This window comes from Puma concolor, chromosome C2 (assembly GCF_028749965.1).
Source record: "Puma concolor isolate L17-30 chromosome C2, mPumCon1.1.hap2, whole genome shotgun sequence".
Lineage (NCBI taxonomy): Eukaryota > Metazoa > Chordata > Mammalia > Carnivora > Felidae > Puma > Puma concolor.
In genome coordinates this window covers 143,169,957-143,187,995 of record NC_141675.1, presented here as the reverse complement: position 1 = coordinate 143,187,995, position 18,039 = coordinate 143,169,957, and positions in this window count along the sequence as shown.

Sequence of the window (18,039 nt, the reverse complement as noted above, 5' to 3'; positions counted from 1 at the left end):
CTGGAGTAGTGACTACAGTGAAGTTATTTTCCAGGAGCTTCTTACTTCCCATCTGAGGCATCCAGGGCTCAGAGAAGCCGAGTATGACCAACGTCATAGTACCAGTTAGTGACAGAAGCAGCTCAGGCATTTAAGGATTAAGATCAATAGTATCTACACTGCAGCATTTATTTCTTCTTCCACTGGCTTGGATTAGGTTTGGGCTGTGTGTGTGTGTATATGTGTGTGTGCACGCGCGTTTGTGTGTGTGAAATGACTATTGACAGACAGAAGTAGCTCTCTGTGGAATTCCTCTCACGGCTGTTCCTTAGCTTTTTTTCTACTTCATTTTACCTCATGGATGCCAGAAAAGCAAATCTGGAAGAGTGTGGACGTATGGACGTATGGACTACCACTTTCTTACATTATAATGTAATGGAATCCTTCTTTCTACACTTTTGTGCCCTGTTTCTAAGAGGAAAAATGCATGAGAGCAGGTACTGCCACCACTTAAAATAAAACAGGGTTTAATATCTTCTATAGTTAACATCTGTCTTGCAAAAAAAAAATGAACTTTTTATATATATTCAGTAGTTACACAAACAAAGCAACTTTCTTAGTTAATCTGAACCTTGAAAAAATTAAATTTATGTCTACCAGCAGTGACTGTGTAAAATTGTTTTTGTAATTACATTGTTTCTTCATCAAGAATCCTTTTCTGAAAGATTTAGAAAGCTATGATTTTTTTTTCAACGGAATCCAATAAACCACATTTAATGCATTTTGCGATGGGGCTTCGTGGCGGTGTTAGGAAGAACAACGAGGTCCTATCGAAATGCTTGGCATTAAGTCGGGTGTTCTGGAAGAATCTCACGTTTGCCAGTCTCCGTTGGCTTCAGAAGATTTCAATCAGGGAACCCTCAACACATCAGTGAACCCTTACCTGTCCCACACATGCCATTCTAACCACCGTGTCTCCTTCATTTTTTATATTTTAAATTAAAATACATTTTACCATATTATTAATTTACACCCAACTCTAAAAGCCGGGTCAGGGAAAAATGTTTTAGGTACCATCCTCACTTTTTCCACCAATCCGCTGTTTCATTTGTTATCAATTATAACGGTTTATATTTATCTCAGACTCCAGGTGAAGGCTGCTAAAAGTGGTACGACCACCGTCAACGACTGAGAAAAAAGATCAGAAAAACAAATGGGCCAAATACTTGTCAATACCAGAATTGGTTGAAAATCTTTGAAAGAAGATGTACAAAGATCCTTAAGAGAGCCTTAACAACAGAACTATTAGAACTATTAGATACTATTAGAACTATTAGATATAATTTTTCTTTGTTTATATGTCACTTGCATTTATCTAGTATTTTTCTTTTTTTTTATTATTTAAAAAAAATTTTTTTAACGCTTATTTATTTTTGAGACAGAGAGAGACAGAGCATGAACAGGGGAGGGGCAGAGACAGAGGGAGACACAGAATATGAAACACAGAATCTGAAACAGGCTCCAGGCTCTGAGCTGTCAGCACAGAGCCTGACGCGGGGCTCGAACTCACGGACTGTGAGATCATGACCTGAGCCAAAGTTGGACACTTAACGAACTGAGCCACCCAGGCGCCCCTATCTAGTATTTTTCAAGGAACAAATTCCTAAAATAATCCTTACACCAAACCGTATAACGATAAGATCTTTAAGATACTTTCATTTATGTTTAGTAGTTCACGTCTCCCTCTTTCAAATTAAAAAACAAAAATAACAGTCCTTATTGAAAGAGATTGCCAGTTATGGTTCGTCATGCAGTTCTAATTTGAACATGTTAAGACTTTATATTTTAAATCCTCAAAAATGTCCCGAGATTAGTAACTAACAACTGATAGTAATATTTAACGTACATTTAGATCACCTGAGGGATAGTTAATAAGGCTTCTTCTCAAGGTCTGCAGCTTCCTGTTAATCTTTGTGTCTGAAGCAAGTTTTGTTTTTCTTTTATTCAACCGGGACCCAACATACAGCTAACAACACTTGGTATCCCCTGGGAAGACAGGGCAGAATGAAGGCTATCAAGAAGTAGTAAAAGTCTTTGGGGAAACAAACACTGTTGAGGAGTGAGTAAAAATTTACCCAAGAAAATAAGTAAGAACCACAATAACATAGCAGCCTACCTTAAATCTGTGTCTGTCTTATCCTGAGCAGGTAGATTTTCGGATACCAGTTGAGAGGTTTCAAAAGTGGTCCTTGAACAGACAACAGAACATATCAAACCATATTATCACCCTTAGTGAGCAAATGGTGGTGAAAAACATCTCTTTGTCAGTGAAAAATATCTTTCAAGCTGGAAATCAGGAATTTCCTTTCCATAGACTTTGGAAGATCATTTGTTCCTTGATCTATTCAACAGTAATACCATGATAAAGCATTTTTAAATGTATTTGTAGTATTGGTTTTCCATATCAACATATTTATATGATAAAATAACACACAGATAAACTTAATCATAAGTCACTTTTATGTGAAAAGAATCATTGAATTATTTTAAGATCTATTTTCATTTATTGATTTTGTTGACAGATAATATTAAAATGTCAAACATATATAACCCTAAGCAGTTTTACCAGTATATCCTTAGTCCCTAATTTGTGTCTTTACAAGTATTGAATGAATTATTTTGGCATTCATGTTCTTGAACCACTTTAGTGAAAAGATTTTAGCTGTGCTCCCAATTTCAGCTGCCATTAAATTTCTTGGCAAATCCTAACTCTCAAAGTGACTCTCGAGTACCCCTTTTTTTATTGACTGGTCCTACTTTTCTACTTCCAGGCTCATCTTCTTCCTTCCCACTTTCTCTCCTGGCAAAAGACTGTCAATCCTCACAACGGTTTTTGTTTCTAGCCTGTCTCCAACTTTGGTCTTCGTATTCCCCATTCATGCACACAACTAGCTGCTCAGTCCACAGGGTCAGATCTTCCAAGATTTGGGTACGCTATGTCAAATGGAAAGAAGTTAAAAATGCTTCAGTAGTACCTGGGTGGCTCAGCTGGTTAAACGTTCAACTTGGGCTCAGGTCATGATTATGGTTCGTGAGTTCGAGCCCCGCGTTGGGCTCTGTGCTGGCAGCTCAGAGCCCAGAGCCTGCTTCGGATTCTGTGCCTCCGACTCTCTCTGCCCCTCCCCACTCATGCACACGCATGCTCTCTCTCTTTCTCTCTCTCTTTCTCTCAAAAATAAATAATAAATTTTAATAAAAACAAATACATAAATAAAAATGCTTCCGCTTTCTCTCTCAAAATAAAAAATAAAAAAGGGGAGGCACCTGGTTGGCTTGGTTGGTGCAGCTCCTGATTCTTGATTTCAGCTCAGGTCATGATCCCAGGGGTGGTTGTGGGATTGAGCCCCACATGGGGCTCTGTGCTGAGCGTGGAGCCTGTTTAAGATTCCCCCTCCCTCTCCCTCTGCCCCCTCCCCAATCATGCTCTCTCTCTCTCAAAATTAAAATAAAATAAAATGCTTCAGAAGTTATGTCTACTCCTTTTTTCTCTTGGTAATGGCTATCAGGCATGTTACTTCTAACTTATTTATATTTTCACATCTCAAAATACATGGAATTCATACAAATGGCAAGAAAGAATGAGAATGGATGGTTAATGAATCCACAGATGGCCTGATGACAGTGTTCAAGTCTTCCTTTCACAGTAACTCTCTGCACTTATTTTGGGAAGGTGGGAGCTGCAATATGTCACCGTGTCATTCTCCAGCATTAAACAGCACAGAACAGATAGCAAACTCTGTTCTCCGAACTTGTGCCTTATTACTTGGGAAGGGATTAAACTTACATTTCTCCCTCAGTGTCAAATCTATTTTTTTTTTATTTTATTTTAGGAGGAAAATATTTTCCTGCCTCTGAGTTTCACCCCAGAATCCCTTTGGAAAATGATTGGATCAAGATGATCCATTCTTGGTAAATAAAGCAGAATCCATAGCTGGCATATTTGGGGTTTGGTTTACATCCAAGTTTCAATAACTGGCTCTCAAGGTAAGTCCTGTACTCATTTGTTCAGAGGCTTGATCTTTTTGATGGCTAAGGGCGAAGTGCTATGCATAGCTGGCTAATGATTCTGTGTGGAGGCGGTTCTAACTAGCGCTGGCACTAATTGGCAGGAAGGAAGGGATTCCAGAATTTAAAGGTGTTTTATTCATGGAGAGCAGTTATAAAAAGAACCCAATTTTCTGTACTTTCAAAGTGATCTCCCTTAACCAACTCCATAGTAAAGGGTCTAGCAGGTGGTGGTAAATTGACAAAATTATGGTAATGAATGAGATTGACTCTAGCACATGTGTTATATCCTTGTTATTAACTCCATGTAGCATCCCTTCAAGCAATGGAAAATATGCCCTTAGGGTTTTGATGTTGAATCTCGATGTATAGTTTTATACCTTTCCCTTAAGGTATCCTTCTTTGCCTCTTTCCCTGTTTCTAAACCTAAAGTGGGTTTCTTACAGAGATCCTGTTTCTTAACCAGCGACAAAAGGTGGTCCTAATAATGAATCAAAAATCAGATGACCGACTTCTATGCCAACTGATTGATGGCAAGGGCAAACAGATTTTTCAGATAGAGAGGCCAGCCATATTCCTCTTAACCTTACACATTGTTTTCAGCGACTAGTCAGTGCTAGGCAGTAAGAAGTGTTTTAAATGAATTCACTTATTTTATTTTCTAGTAACTCAGTGAGGTGACTCCTATAAATTTATAGCTAAAGAACTCAGAGCTTGGAGATGTTAAGTAATTTCTGCCAAGTTACAGCGGTGATAAGTTTAGGAGGGGGTTCTGACACCAAAACCTGTAATTTATGCTAGAGAATATGTTGACTTCCTTTGAGGTCTTATCACTCTTATCACTTAATGAGATGAGGCCGATATTCTTTACTTTGACCATCATCTCTGTATTTAATAGAATGGGTAGCTCAAGATATTCAGGGTATTCAAGATATTTCAAGTGAGCTCTGTTTTGCAGCTTATTTCTGCATTCAGAAGTATCTCTACACGAAAACACTAATATTTTTTTGAAATTAATTTTGAAAATATAATCATACCTTTCAGTCCCATGAGGGTGTAATAATAGGTTCAATTTTCTAGACTAAGACAACATATACTTTTATTGTTTCAAATGAGTTAACACACACTTGCAAAAATAATGGACACATCTTGAACCAAAGTAATGGGCTGGAAGATATGTCAAAAAAAATATCTATTTCAGAAACTCCAATTTCCTTAACTAAAAAATTTTCTGATGTCATGTCTTCATTTAGATACATCGAGGTGCCTTAAGGTATCAGTTTGGAGGCACGCACATTGTTTGGAAAATTCATTTGCACTCTTCAAAGTTTTTCAATCAACAAAATCTGTTGTAAATTCATAAATCCTGTCACTAAAAAACATCTAGCATTTCATGATATTTGTCAATTGCAGTTCTTGTACAAAAAGCAGCACAGCACCAGGGTATTCCTAGTCCTGATTCAAATCCTATAAAAATGACCATCGATCGGTGTCATGCATGGGGATTCCATTGAGAAATCGAATGAGGGTGGTCATTTCATGCAGCTCTTACTGTGAAATACTTGCCTTGTTTCGTTGTTTGTTTCACTTTTTGTTATAATGAATTTTACTAGGTAAGGCCTGATGTGGGAGTGAAAATAAGATGGGCAGAATGGTCCTGAGTATACAAAACAGAAACTAGCCACTCTTGGTAATAAGTTTGTTAGCGCACCTGGGTGGTTTACTCTGTTGAGCGACCTACTCTTGATTTGGTCTTAGGTCATGATCCCAGGTTTGCGGGATTGAGCCCCCATGTTATTTTAAACTTTTCTTTCTGATGTGTAGTCAGACTTGAAACAGAAAAATAACAGTTTGAGAGTTGCAGGATTATAAAATTTTCTCATAGAATCAGTTGTTGTTTGGTTGTATATCAGTAATCGTAAGAAAACGCTCACGTTTGGGGCGCCTGGGTGGCTCGGTCCGCTGGGCGTCCGACTTCGGCCCAGGTCACGATCTCACGGTTGGGGGTTTGGAGCCCCGCGTCGGGCTCTGTGCTGACTGCTCAAAGCCTGGAGCCTGCTTGGAATTCTGCGTCTCCCTCTCTCTCTGCCCCTTCCCTACTCATGCTCTGTCTCTCAAATAAATAAATAAATTAATTAATTAATTAATTAATAAACATTGGGGAAAAAAAAGCGCTTATGTTAAATCCAAAGACAATCCAAAGAAATACAACTTAATAGAGGTCTAAAATAACAATGGTCTAACTGTACGAAAAGTGATGAAAGAAATACATTCTTTTTCCTTAAAATGGCAAGTATATGCACAGTATGGCGGGCTTCTCTAGACACGTGGTGCACACTAATGGTAATTGTCAAATCTCTGTAAGTTCCACTTCTTTGTTTCTTTGATATAAGCTACAGTGTATTACCAACCGTCATGTTATGGTTTTCTGTGTAACATAGCATGATTTGTTATCAAACATTTGAGATGCTTGTAGATTCGTATTCAGTTGAAAGAAGTCATACAAAGAGCTACTACGAGCTACTCTATATACCCTCTTCCCCATGGATAACATTTTGCGAAGCCGTAATACAATATTGCTACTAGAATACTGACCCAGGTATATTCAAAATACAGAACGTTTTCAACTTTACAAGATGTCCTCTTGTTGTAACTTTTTGTATTCACACTCACTTCGATCACACCTTCCTTCCCTCCGGCAATCATGAATCAGATCGTGATTTCTAGAATTTTGTCGCTTCAAGGGTGTTATGTCAATGGAATCATATGGCATGTAACTTTTTGTGATTTATTTTCCACACAGCATAAATCTCTGGAGATACATACAGGCTGCTGTGTGTATCAGTAATCCATTCTCATTTTTTTTTCCCGAGTTGTCGTCCACGGAATGGAAGTACCTCAGTTTACCCTTCTGGTTTCTGTTTGTCATAAATATAACTGCTATGAACATTCGTGTGTGAGTACGTTAGCTTTAATTTCTCTAGAAGACATACCCAGGAGTGCAAATGCTAGGTTGAATGGCAGTTTCATGTTCAATTTTTTCAAGACGCTTTCAATGTGTTTCCAGAGCTGCTGGTATCCAATTGCTTCAGAACCGTTCCTTCCTTCATCGAATTGCTTGTGCACATTTATAAAAAACCAGTTAGGCGCATTTGGGTAGGTCTGTTTCTGGGTTCTTTATTCTGTTCCAATGATTGACTTTTGAATAGTGAACCTGTCTTGCATGCCTTCAATAAATTCCGCTTGGCCATGCCATATAATTATTTTTATATATTGCTAAAATCAATTTTCTAATGTCTTAGAAAGGATTGTTGCATGTTTACTCGTGAAAGTTATCAATCTATAAATTGTGTTTTGGTTTTCTGTCTTTGGCTTTAGTAACAGGATAAATCTAGCTTCATAAAGTGAATTTGATAATATTGGAAGACTTTAAACACATGTTGGGGAAAATTTTTCAAAGGATGGAAGGTGGTCAAATTCAAAGCTGCAAAATCATGGGAAAATGTCATAATTGTTGGTGGAAATCTGTATTATCATTAATATGCAATAATTTCAGCCAAAAAAAAAAATACAAGTTGACAGAAATACACACATGCGTACATATATCTTTTCCAAGGTGTTTAAAACTCTGTTTTGTAGTTCATTTCCACAATATTGTTTGGGTAGGATGTGACTTGAATTGGATAGTGAATTAGGTGAATTTTATAGATTCATCTGGGCCTGCATCAATCAGGATTGTTGTGTTGGAAAACAGGATTTCTGGGAATGATACAGCTTATGAAATTTTTTAAATAAAAATTTGTCTTTATGTAATTGTGGGAGCTGCTTAAGCAGCATATGTATAACCATTGTTTCTATGTCACATGCTTGTACTGGCCCAGGATTCGGAGATTTGGAAGGAGCTGACGGGTTTTCGGGCTCATCTGTTGCCCCATGGCCACAGGTGACCCAGAGGATCCAGTGACAATGAGACAATGAGTGTGAGTTACAACAGCATTTGGAGCAAAGGAAATAAAATAATTGTTAAGGGAGAACCGTATACTATTTAAGAATTTTTTTTAATCTTTATTTTTGAGAGAGAAAGAGAGAGACAGAGTGTAGTGGGGGAGGGGCAGAGAGGGAGACACGGAATCCAAAGCAGGCTCCAATCTCTGAGCTGTCAGCACAGAGCCTAACGCAGGGCTTGAACCCACGAACTGTGAGATCATGACCTGAGCCGAAGTGGGACGCTTAACCAACTGAGCCACCCAGGTGCCCCAAACCTGTATATTATTTTAAAAGAGTTTATGTGGACCAAGATACAAATACAATTTATACAAAGCAACCATTATATATATATATATATATATATATATATATATATATAGTTTTTATAAATAAATCAATATATATTTATTTATATAAATCTCCCATCAATGTATCATTTCAAATTTTTGAATTTTTGCCTCTGACATGTGACAAATGGTATATGAAGGTAGAATTTAATTTAATTTAATTTGAGTTTATCCCATTATGAGTTTGCTTGAGCATCTCCTCATACATTTGAGTCCTTTTTCGTTGCTTTTTCTGAGTAAACGCCTCAAATTTTATGACTTGCCTCTTGTTCACCATCCTGAGACTTTATCTAACTGTGTCCCAATGAAAGAACTATACTTTGGTCCAAAATGCTTCCTTGTGCCTCATATCCCCAAATCTTTGGGGGGGAATATACTTCATGTGCCATATATGTTTGATATGATTACCTCTCAATATATTAATCTTTGCCTATTTTTCCAACCTCTTTATAGATGTCTTTTCCCCTGTCCTTCAGAGGAAACTACACTGCCTCCAGGAGACCTAGGGCCGTTATGACAAGAATAACGAGAGAATATATACCGTTCAATTGTTTGGTTTATTTATTTATTTTTTTTTTTTGAATTACTTGTGAAACAAGCATATGAGAAGAAAGGGCAAAATAGAAGCACAGTGAAAATCCATACAGTCTCATGGAGCTGGAAACAGTAGAGGAGAGGAATGCAACAATCCCTTGGTACCTGCCCCCTGCGAGCAGGGCTGACGGACCATCTTACGGGAGGGAGGTGGGGGTCATGAAAAGAGGGAGGTCAGTCTGCAGAGAATGTGGGTTATTCTCTTGCCCAGTGGCAAGCGGCTCTGTGATAGCCTGGTCAACACCGGGGCAGTTCAGTGGGTATCGACAGATCATTTACCTCCTTGCAAGGAAACCCAGAAGGGCCATAGTGGCTGTTCACTGCGGAGTATGTGGGGTGTGGACCTCACATGAACAGCTGTCGGTTTATCGCCTGTAGGTTGGCCCCAGAATGGTTTATGTCACTGCTGCACGCAAGCTAGTGTAGAAACGCTTTTTGAAAGTTGAAAAGACACCCTTAGGCACACACACAATGGGATGTAAGAAACGTTAACCCTCAGGGGTGTGTGAGCACAGAGATACCTGTGCTAACAAGAGCTTCATTCTTGGGGTTTAATGCTCTGCAGTTGCCACATATCAGAGAAATTCTTAATAATTTTATCCTTTAATTTTTGTCATGTTTATTATTTTATGCCTATTTTCTTTAACGTTTATTTTCTTTAATATTTTTAATGTTTATTTTTGAGAGAGGGGGAGAGAGAGAGACAGAGAGACAGAGAGACAGAGCACAAGCAGGGGACGGGCAAAGGGAGAGGGAGACAGATTCCTAAGCAGGCTCTAAGCTCTGAGCTGTCAGCACAGAGCCCGATGCGGGGCTCAAACTCACAAACCTTGAGATCATGACCTGAGCCGAAGTCGGATGCTCAACCGACTGAGCCACCCAGGCACCCCAGTACTTTTGTCTTTGAATTTGCGATTTGTAAATAAGTCTAATTGACAACGAAGCTTGCCCTTGAGGGCTTAGAGCCTCAACCCACATGCTCTCCCGCTTCTTTCTACCTCTCGGGGTGGATTCTCTGCACACAAACAAAAAGAGCTTGTAGCCCTTTAAAATGGCTGTTGACAAGGCTTTCTCGATTCAGCTTTTTACTCTCTCTTCCTGAGTGTTCTACCTCCTCCACAGATTCTATGAATGAAGTTCATGGTGGAGAAAATCACATCTGGGACTCTGTTCCCCAGGGAATACCATCCATGATCTCTTGAACCGCAAAAAAAGTATTTCGAAGTCTATCGCAGGGGTCTCGGGATACTCATGGTAGTGCTGTTTAGACAGTGATCCAATGGTTTGAAGCACGTTAATAAACCAAGCAACTCTTTCGAGAGATTCTCTCCCAATAAGTCAGTGTGCTCCGTAGAATTCCCCGTACCACTAGCAGTTGCCAACAGGAGGGAAATAGAAACAGTCACATTTTATTTATCATTCACATTGGGGTTTTTTTGTTTGTTTGTTTTATTTTGTTCTGAGCAATAATTTGTTAAGCATCTAAAATAGACCAGGTCTGAAGTTCTGAGGATAGAGCAGTAAACACAATAAAAAGTCTCCTTTACCATACACCCCATGGACCTTACATTTGAGTGAGATTAGATGGAAAATACATTCATGTTTAGTTTTACCTAAGAAATGCTCTAAAACATATGGTCCTTTGTTACTGTATCTTCATGTGTAATCTGCAGACAACTTATGTGAAAGTCATTCACAATGTTCATTCAAATGATGGATTTCCAACCCTTATCCTGGAGCTACTGATTTAGAATTTCTGAGAGGGTGGTGGAAATATGCATTTTGCAAGCCCCACGGAATTTTGAATCATAATAGTTGAGATTCTCTGGCTCAACAGTATAGAGAAAAGACAATAAGCACCAGATAATGGTGCTGGAAAAACAGGTACAGCTGACGAGCACTTGCACAAAGTATTAATACAAATGGATTAAAATGTCTAATTTAATTTTAAAGTATAGTCATTGACACCCTTTCTGCATACAAGTTAGATTCCAGACTATTTCAGATCAGAGAATAATTTGCTTTGGGCTTTCCACATTTTGAATCTCTGGAATATTTCTGAAAGTGATTAAAATCTCCCAGGAGAAAACATTTTCCAGAGGAGAAGCATTGTGGAACTAAATATTTCCAACACTGTTAAGAAAAGTGTTCAGAAATATATTATGGACAGCCACATAGAATTATGTAACACACTGGATTAATTAATATAAACAGAAAGATAATGTCCTTAAATGACATTTCCAGCTAAGTCGGTTAGCTTAAATAAAATAGGAAAAAAATTGCAAAATTCAACTTAATACCAAATTGGATAAATTGTGCAGGGGAACAAAATTTGGATTGAGATGATTTAATTTATGAAGTATAATTTAATCAGTAATTCATCAGAAGCTTCAGAGACTTAGAAAAGAGAAAGCTATCAGATCAACTAAAATGGATTTAATCCTCGTTCTTGCAAAAATGGAGATAACACAGAGAAACATCATTTATAATATAAGCACTATAGTAGTTTTTCTGGCTTAAATTAATTATAGCTGCAAAGCAGAAAATGACCCTTTAGCATACCACTTTTGAGACTTTAGCAGAGAACCATTTATTTTGGTGTTATCAGAAGATAAATTGACTTAGTTGAAAGGAAATTTCATCTCACATTTTTCCAAATAACTGTAACCATTTTTAATCAAGGAGAATCATGTGATAACAGGCTAACTACAATGTACTCTATCCATGAAAATAAGCAACACTCCTTCTTCCCAGGACCTAAGAACAATCTGGGTGGGTCTAACAAAACCCAGGCAACTGGTTTTATGAAGAATTGGCTATGCTTTGTCTCTTAATTCCTTCGGAGTTACTTTTCATGGGAACCTGCATTTATTGGGAGGATTCTAAGGATGTCAAATGCAGACATGTGTGAATGTTTTGAAATTTAGTGATGAGGAAAATCACCAAGGGATAGTAATGACCAGATCAGACAGGGTGGGGAAGTAATAGAAACTTTTTTTGGGAAAAGCTAATCCCAATTTAATGACCCATTTAAAAAATCATTTGCAGGACTCTAAGGAAAGCGTTTCCTTTTCCCACGTTTTATCATTCCAATGTCACATCAGTGGTTTTCACTTCCTTTCCACGTCATATCAAATCCCCTTGATGTCAAATTTAAGACCCACTCCCTTCTTTTTGATAAGATTAGGTTCTGTATCACTATCAACCCACCTTCTTTTTTCTCACTATCAAATGCCATTCTTCCTTCCCTTCTGCATTCTACCCTCTTCAGAGAACCAGTCAAGTCCAGGTCAAGTTTTCTTCTCAGCAAACTTTTCAGAAATTTTCTCTATAGATCGGGTGACTATGTATTACTGTATAGGTCAGAAGGTCAGTATTTTATGCATTGTAAGCAACTAAGAGTTGTAAAATGTTTAAAATTCCAAAATCACATTAAAACGGATGAAAAAATTGCAAATCACTGGCAAATACATATGTAGTAAATATATATGTAGCTTTGTAAATATATTTATTTAAATTGCATTTGGAACAACTTTCAAACTTAGAAAAAATTGCATGAATAGTAAAATTGATCATAAACATATATATATTAAATTTATATGTACACACTGATATTATGCACCTATTCTCATAAAAACAATGACAATAGATATAAAAACTAATATATTGCTGGAAATGGTCATTGCTTCTGGATTTCTAAACCGACACTTTAAGAAATTCACTTTAGGGGCGCCTGGGTGGCGCAGTCGGTTAAGCGTCCGACTTCAGCCAGGTCACGATCTCGCGGTCCGTGAGTTCGAGCCCCGCATCGGGCTCTGGGCTGATGGCTCAGAGCCTGGAGCCTGCTTCCGATTCTGTGTCTCCCTCTCTCTCTGCCCCTCCCCCGTTCATGCTCTGTCTCTCTCTGTCCCAAAAATAAATAAAAAACGTTGGAAAAAAAAATTAAAAAAAAAAAAAAAAAAAGAAATTCACTTTAAAAAAAGTTTTCTTTTCCACCTTTTTGGTAATAGCTTTCCTGGTTAAAAACAGAAAAAAAGTGATATACTATGTGTTGTGACAAATTTTATATGAAGAAAGTTCCACCTGCCTGTGGCCAATATGAAGTTGCTGAATAACATTTTGAACTATGCACATGCAATTATGTAATAGAAGCAGATGCATATATGTTTTCTTTATTCTCCCTATATAAAATCCATATATATTATGATCAACTATATAAACACTACAGTACTTACAGTTAACTACTCACTGATCGTTTCTGCCAAAATTAAGGCCAATATAAATATTCAAATTAAAAACAAAATACATGGCATTCTATTTTTTAGAATGTATTTGTGAACTCTCTCAAGTTTTAAAACCTAGCAAGACTATGATGCTGAAGATTAATACAACATGCACATAAATTTTAAAAGCAAATATATTTTTCAGTTTTAATGATTTAAAAGTCTACAGTGAATAGAGAATTCTTAGATGCCAATACTGATAAGACAATCCGCGCCAATACTCCGCAAACACTTTTAAAGACAAACAGGAAGTTTGGTCTTTTCACAAAGAACCAATACATTTTCAGGTTAAAAAGCACATTCTACACACGGGTTAACACTTCAAGATTATGTCTTATGCTTTGAAATTAAGAAGACCACTTTATCAGGTGGGCTTTTATTAACAGACTCAGTACTACATCCCAAAACTAAAGTGAATTATTTCAATCAAAATCTAGTTAATTTTTAGAAATTAAAGCCTGTGAGAAAATATATGACAACCCCACAGCAAATCTACGCACAGATGCCTCTCCAGGCACAACAGCCTGACCAACAACCATCTACATAGCAGCCCCTAGATGAGGGCTAGTGCAGTCTGTCCGTCAAAGCATCGACTTCTGCATCTGCTGACGCTCTGATGGTTGCATTTTATTCTCTACAGAACCTGGTGTAAAATCTCAACCCCATAAGATGTTAGAAGACAGTGGAAATCTAGCGCCTTGGCACTGAGTCACCTGAGAACACGTAGCCAAGATAGGAATCTGAGGGGTCCAGGGGACTATCCCAATGCCATATGGTGACTTAATCTTTTTCAGCACTAACATCTCTAGTTTTCGTGTGTTCTGAACAAAGATCTCGTGGCTCAGAAACTCCAGCTGACACTGTTTTTCCATTTTGATCTATAGCAAATAGAATCATTTCAAAGAGATGCCAGAATTTTTTTTTTTTCTGTCACTCACTGCTAGTCTGGTGACAAGTGACACAGCTCTGAGAGGTATCATCCAAATGATCTGTATGAGTGATGTCCCTAGAATTGTGCTGTGCACAACTAGCACAGCTTCACAGGGTGACCCTGGTGACCCCCCACTATTCTCTGAGAAGCCTGATTATTCTTGAAATTAACAGAGCTTCCCCTGGGAATATTTTATGTACAAGGATATTAGTGTTCTTTGTGTTCCCTTTTCTTTATTTTTTTTTAACTGACAAAATCCAATAACTTCACTTTGTAATTACCAGCCATTGCTTACAGATCATAATAAGTCCAGGAATACAAAGTATCACAAGTAAATGTTTAGTCATTCCCTTCTTGCATTTCAAGTTCATGCTACTGAGGTAACCGTTCTGCATGATCCTAGCCCTTTGATAGGCATCAGCTTAGATCTTGCAGTTTGTTATTTCGCATGTTTATTATGTATTTCGACCCAAATTAGGTCATATTACACATTCTGAATTGACATTTGCTCTTTATTTTTTTCCTTCCAAAATAAAGTATATATCCTGGGCATTCTCCCAAGTCATTATGGTATATTGATCCGATTTATATTTTTGAAATTGCTGCCATCTGTTAATATCACAGATTGAGAGGAGGTAGGGAAAAAAGGAAGTTGAAAATGGTGAGCGGGAGTGTGCATTTGTAGAGTTAGATGGGACAGCCATTCAGGGATATTTAGCAAAGCTGAAACTGCCTAGAATTTGGATTGGGGAGGTATAGTACAGCGGCATTTCTGCATATACTCACCAAGACACATCTTCGAAATAAAACCCATCATGTAAGCTACAGTAGTTAAAATGAATACACCATATTTATGGATGTATGTATTGCTAATAAGTAGAAGGATACAAAGCAAAGTTGATTGAAAATGTGAACTGCATCATTAATTTTATAAAATTAAAACATGTAAATGAGAAAAAATTAAGTGATATTGATTGTTCATGGATATACACACACACAGCAAAAATATAAAAACATGGCTCGCTAAGTAGCTAAGTAGTCCTGAAGTTTAAGCTGGCAAATGAAATTTATGTCAATATGCCAAAAAGAAAGAAAATCAAAGTTTTCAGTAGATTCTTATTGAAACCAACAGCAGAAGACATATTTACAAAGCTACTCTTCGATTTATATTGATGAAACATTCAGAGCTTCAGAAATGCAAGTTGAGTGTTTTCTTATTTATTTTTTATGAGCAAGAGTGGACGGTTGCTTTTAGAGAAGGAAGGAAATAGCAGTTTTATTCATTTATTGTCACAGGTAACATATTTAAAGCAAGATAAATGAAACCAAAGCAACCGTAAAACAAGCTACAGCACCAAGAAATCAATCTCTCACCCACACGTATGCTGTTTCTTCTCTGTACATAAATAAAGGAAATAATTCAACACAGGGTTCTTTGCCAAAAATAACATCAGGAGAGAAAAAGAAAATCTTAAATGGCTTGCATCCAAACAGCAAATGAAATATACTTGAAGCACTTTAAAAGCCATTTTAAAATTATTTATTTATTTGCTTCCCAATGTTTGCTTTTTAAAATATCAAACATTTAAGCATGTGTAATATTATTGAACATGTGCAACTGTGGTTTAGATAATTGCACATATTTGTTTCACGTAAAATTCCACCTAGTCTCTCTGTCTTCTGTCTTTTTTTATTTGGAAAGAACATAAAAATATCTAATTCAATCACATACATATACATATGTGTATATATATATATTCATACAATACACATACTACATATGTCCATCCTCTACTAATTATGGTAGTCACAGATAAAAGTCCCTTCTTTTTAAAAAGCAAAGCTTGAAAGTCGCTCATTGGAAGGATTAAAGAAGAACGGATTCTGGGCTAACATTTATGAACATTTAACTTGAGTATTTTTTTAATCTGTTATTAATATCACTGCTCAAATGAATTGTAAGACATAAGCTTGTAGCAGGAATCTAGGAGTGCCCTCCTGTGGGAGAAGGTAAAGAAAGGAGCATTTCAACAACAGAGACTGGAGGGCTTGCCAAGTGAATGTGCCTTTTGCTGTTGAAATTCATAGGCAACAAGTTCAAGGTGTTTGGCTTTTCTTTTTTCCACGCTGCTAGTGTAACTCCCATCTACCGATCACTTAGCTCCTAAGTATGCCACTGGAGAACATATGATAGAATGCTGTTGATAAACATCAAGAAATAAAATACCATACATATCTGCTTAAGAAGTAAAGCATGAAGGCTGTCTTCCAAAATATTTGTAAACTCTGCTTAAGTCACAGCACATATCAGAGTTAAAAGTCAAAGAGTAAGTGTAATTTTTCATTGGTAGTTCTAACACAGCTGTGACATATTTAAAAAGTGGTCTTTAGTTGAATGGAAACCAGGTGATATTATATAGCTGATTAAGGAAAAAAGATGTGGAAACAGTAACAGACTGGGGAACATATATTAAAATTTGGAACCTGATAGTCGTCTTCCAATGAAAACAACATCAGTGTACTTTCCGCTCTTTCTAAATCACAGTTCATTGCTCAGTTTGAATTGCCAATTTAGATTCATAGATAAGCAAACGTCCCCCCTCCAGTGAAAACTTTTAGTTTAAATTAGACATTCAATCTAGGTACATCTTGTGAATGGAAAAGTAAGAAGTTTTAATAACAATGAAGTTAATGTACACACACACACACACACACACACACACACACACCTTTTGGTAGTGGTTCTTTGCCAACCATGTTCTCTTTAAATTAATCCCATCTTCTTCACCATTTGTGTCCTTAACTATAGGTTCTCTATGTCTTCATGGAAAACTACCTTGTCATTAAATATTGTTTAATTCTAAGGTAACAGACACAGGAAGCGGAAACAGATGTGGGAAGGTATGTAAGACTGGGTTTTGTGTGCAGGGACAAGGAGTCAGAACCTAGAAGAGAACAACACGTTCCCAGTGTGACAGCCGAGCTCCCCTCAGTCACTTGCCGAATCATGGAAAAATCACCATTCTCCCCCAAAGGCTCTGGGAAGATCCGTACAGGAGGCATGCTCAGACCTACTGAAGCAGAAACTCTAAGGATGGGACTCAGGAATCTGAGGAAGACCCCCATGTGCTTCTGGCATGGGCTCAAGTTCAAAAATTACTGCTTTGAGGAAACTGTTTTTGTAAGGGCAGTCAGAAAGCAACTTGCATGCACAGATTCAAAACATTCTAGATATTGTTCTATCCCATCCTTGTCTATATTATATCTTAATTGCTTCGGAATAGGTTTCTAGAAGGCTTATTCTCAGTATCATTTGTTTTATCATTGAGTATTTTCCAAGCTTTCATGCCTTCTGTCCTCTGGTAGCGATATCTTTGGGAGTCTCATGTCTCCCTGTCTCCATTCTCTTCATCAGGCTAATGGTCAGCGAGTAATGACAGGTTGTTCAGGAAGATACAAGTATTAAACTTATCACTAACCACATCCTTTTAGATATTTCCTAAAACAGATGGACAAAAATCCGTCACGTTAAATGATCCTTTTTTTTTACAGTTTTTGATATGACTATCTAATATTTTCTTTTTTCAAGTTTTATTTATTTATTTTGAGAGAGTGAGAGTACATGTGCACATGCATGCAAGTGGGGGAGGGGCAGAGAGAGAGAGGGAGAGCAAGAATCCCAAGCATGTTTCACTCTGTCAGCAGAGAACCCAGTGCCAGACTTGAACTCATGAACTGTGAGATCATGACCTAAGTGGAAATCAGGAGTCAGGCACTTAATTGACTGAACCACCCCGGTGCCCCTATTTAATATTTTCTATATGTTGGACCAATGAAATAAGGTAAGAATATA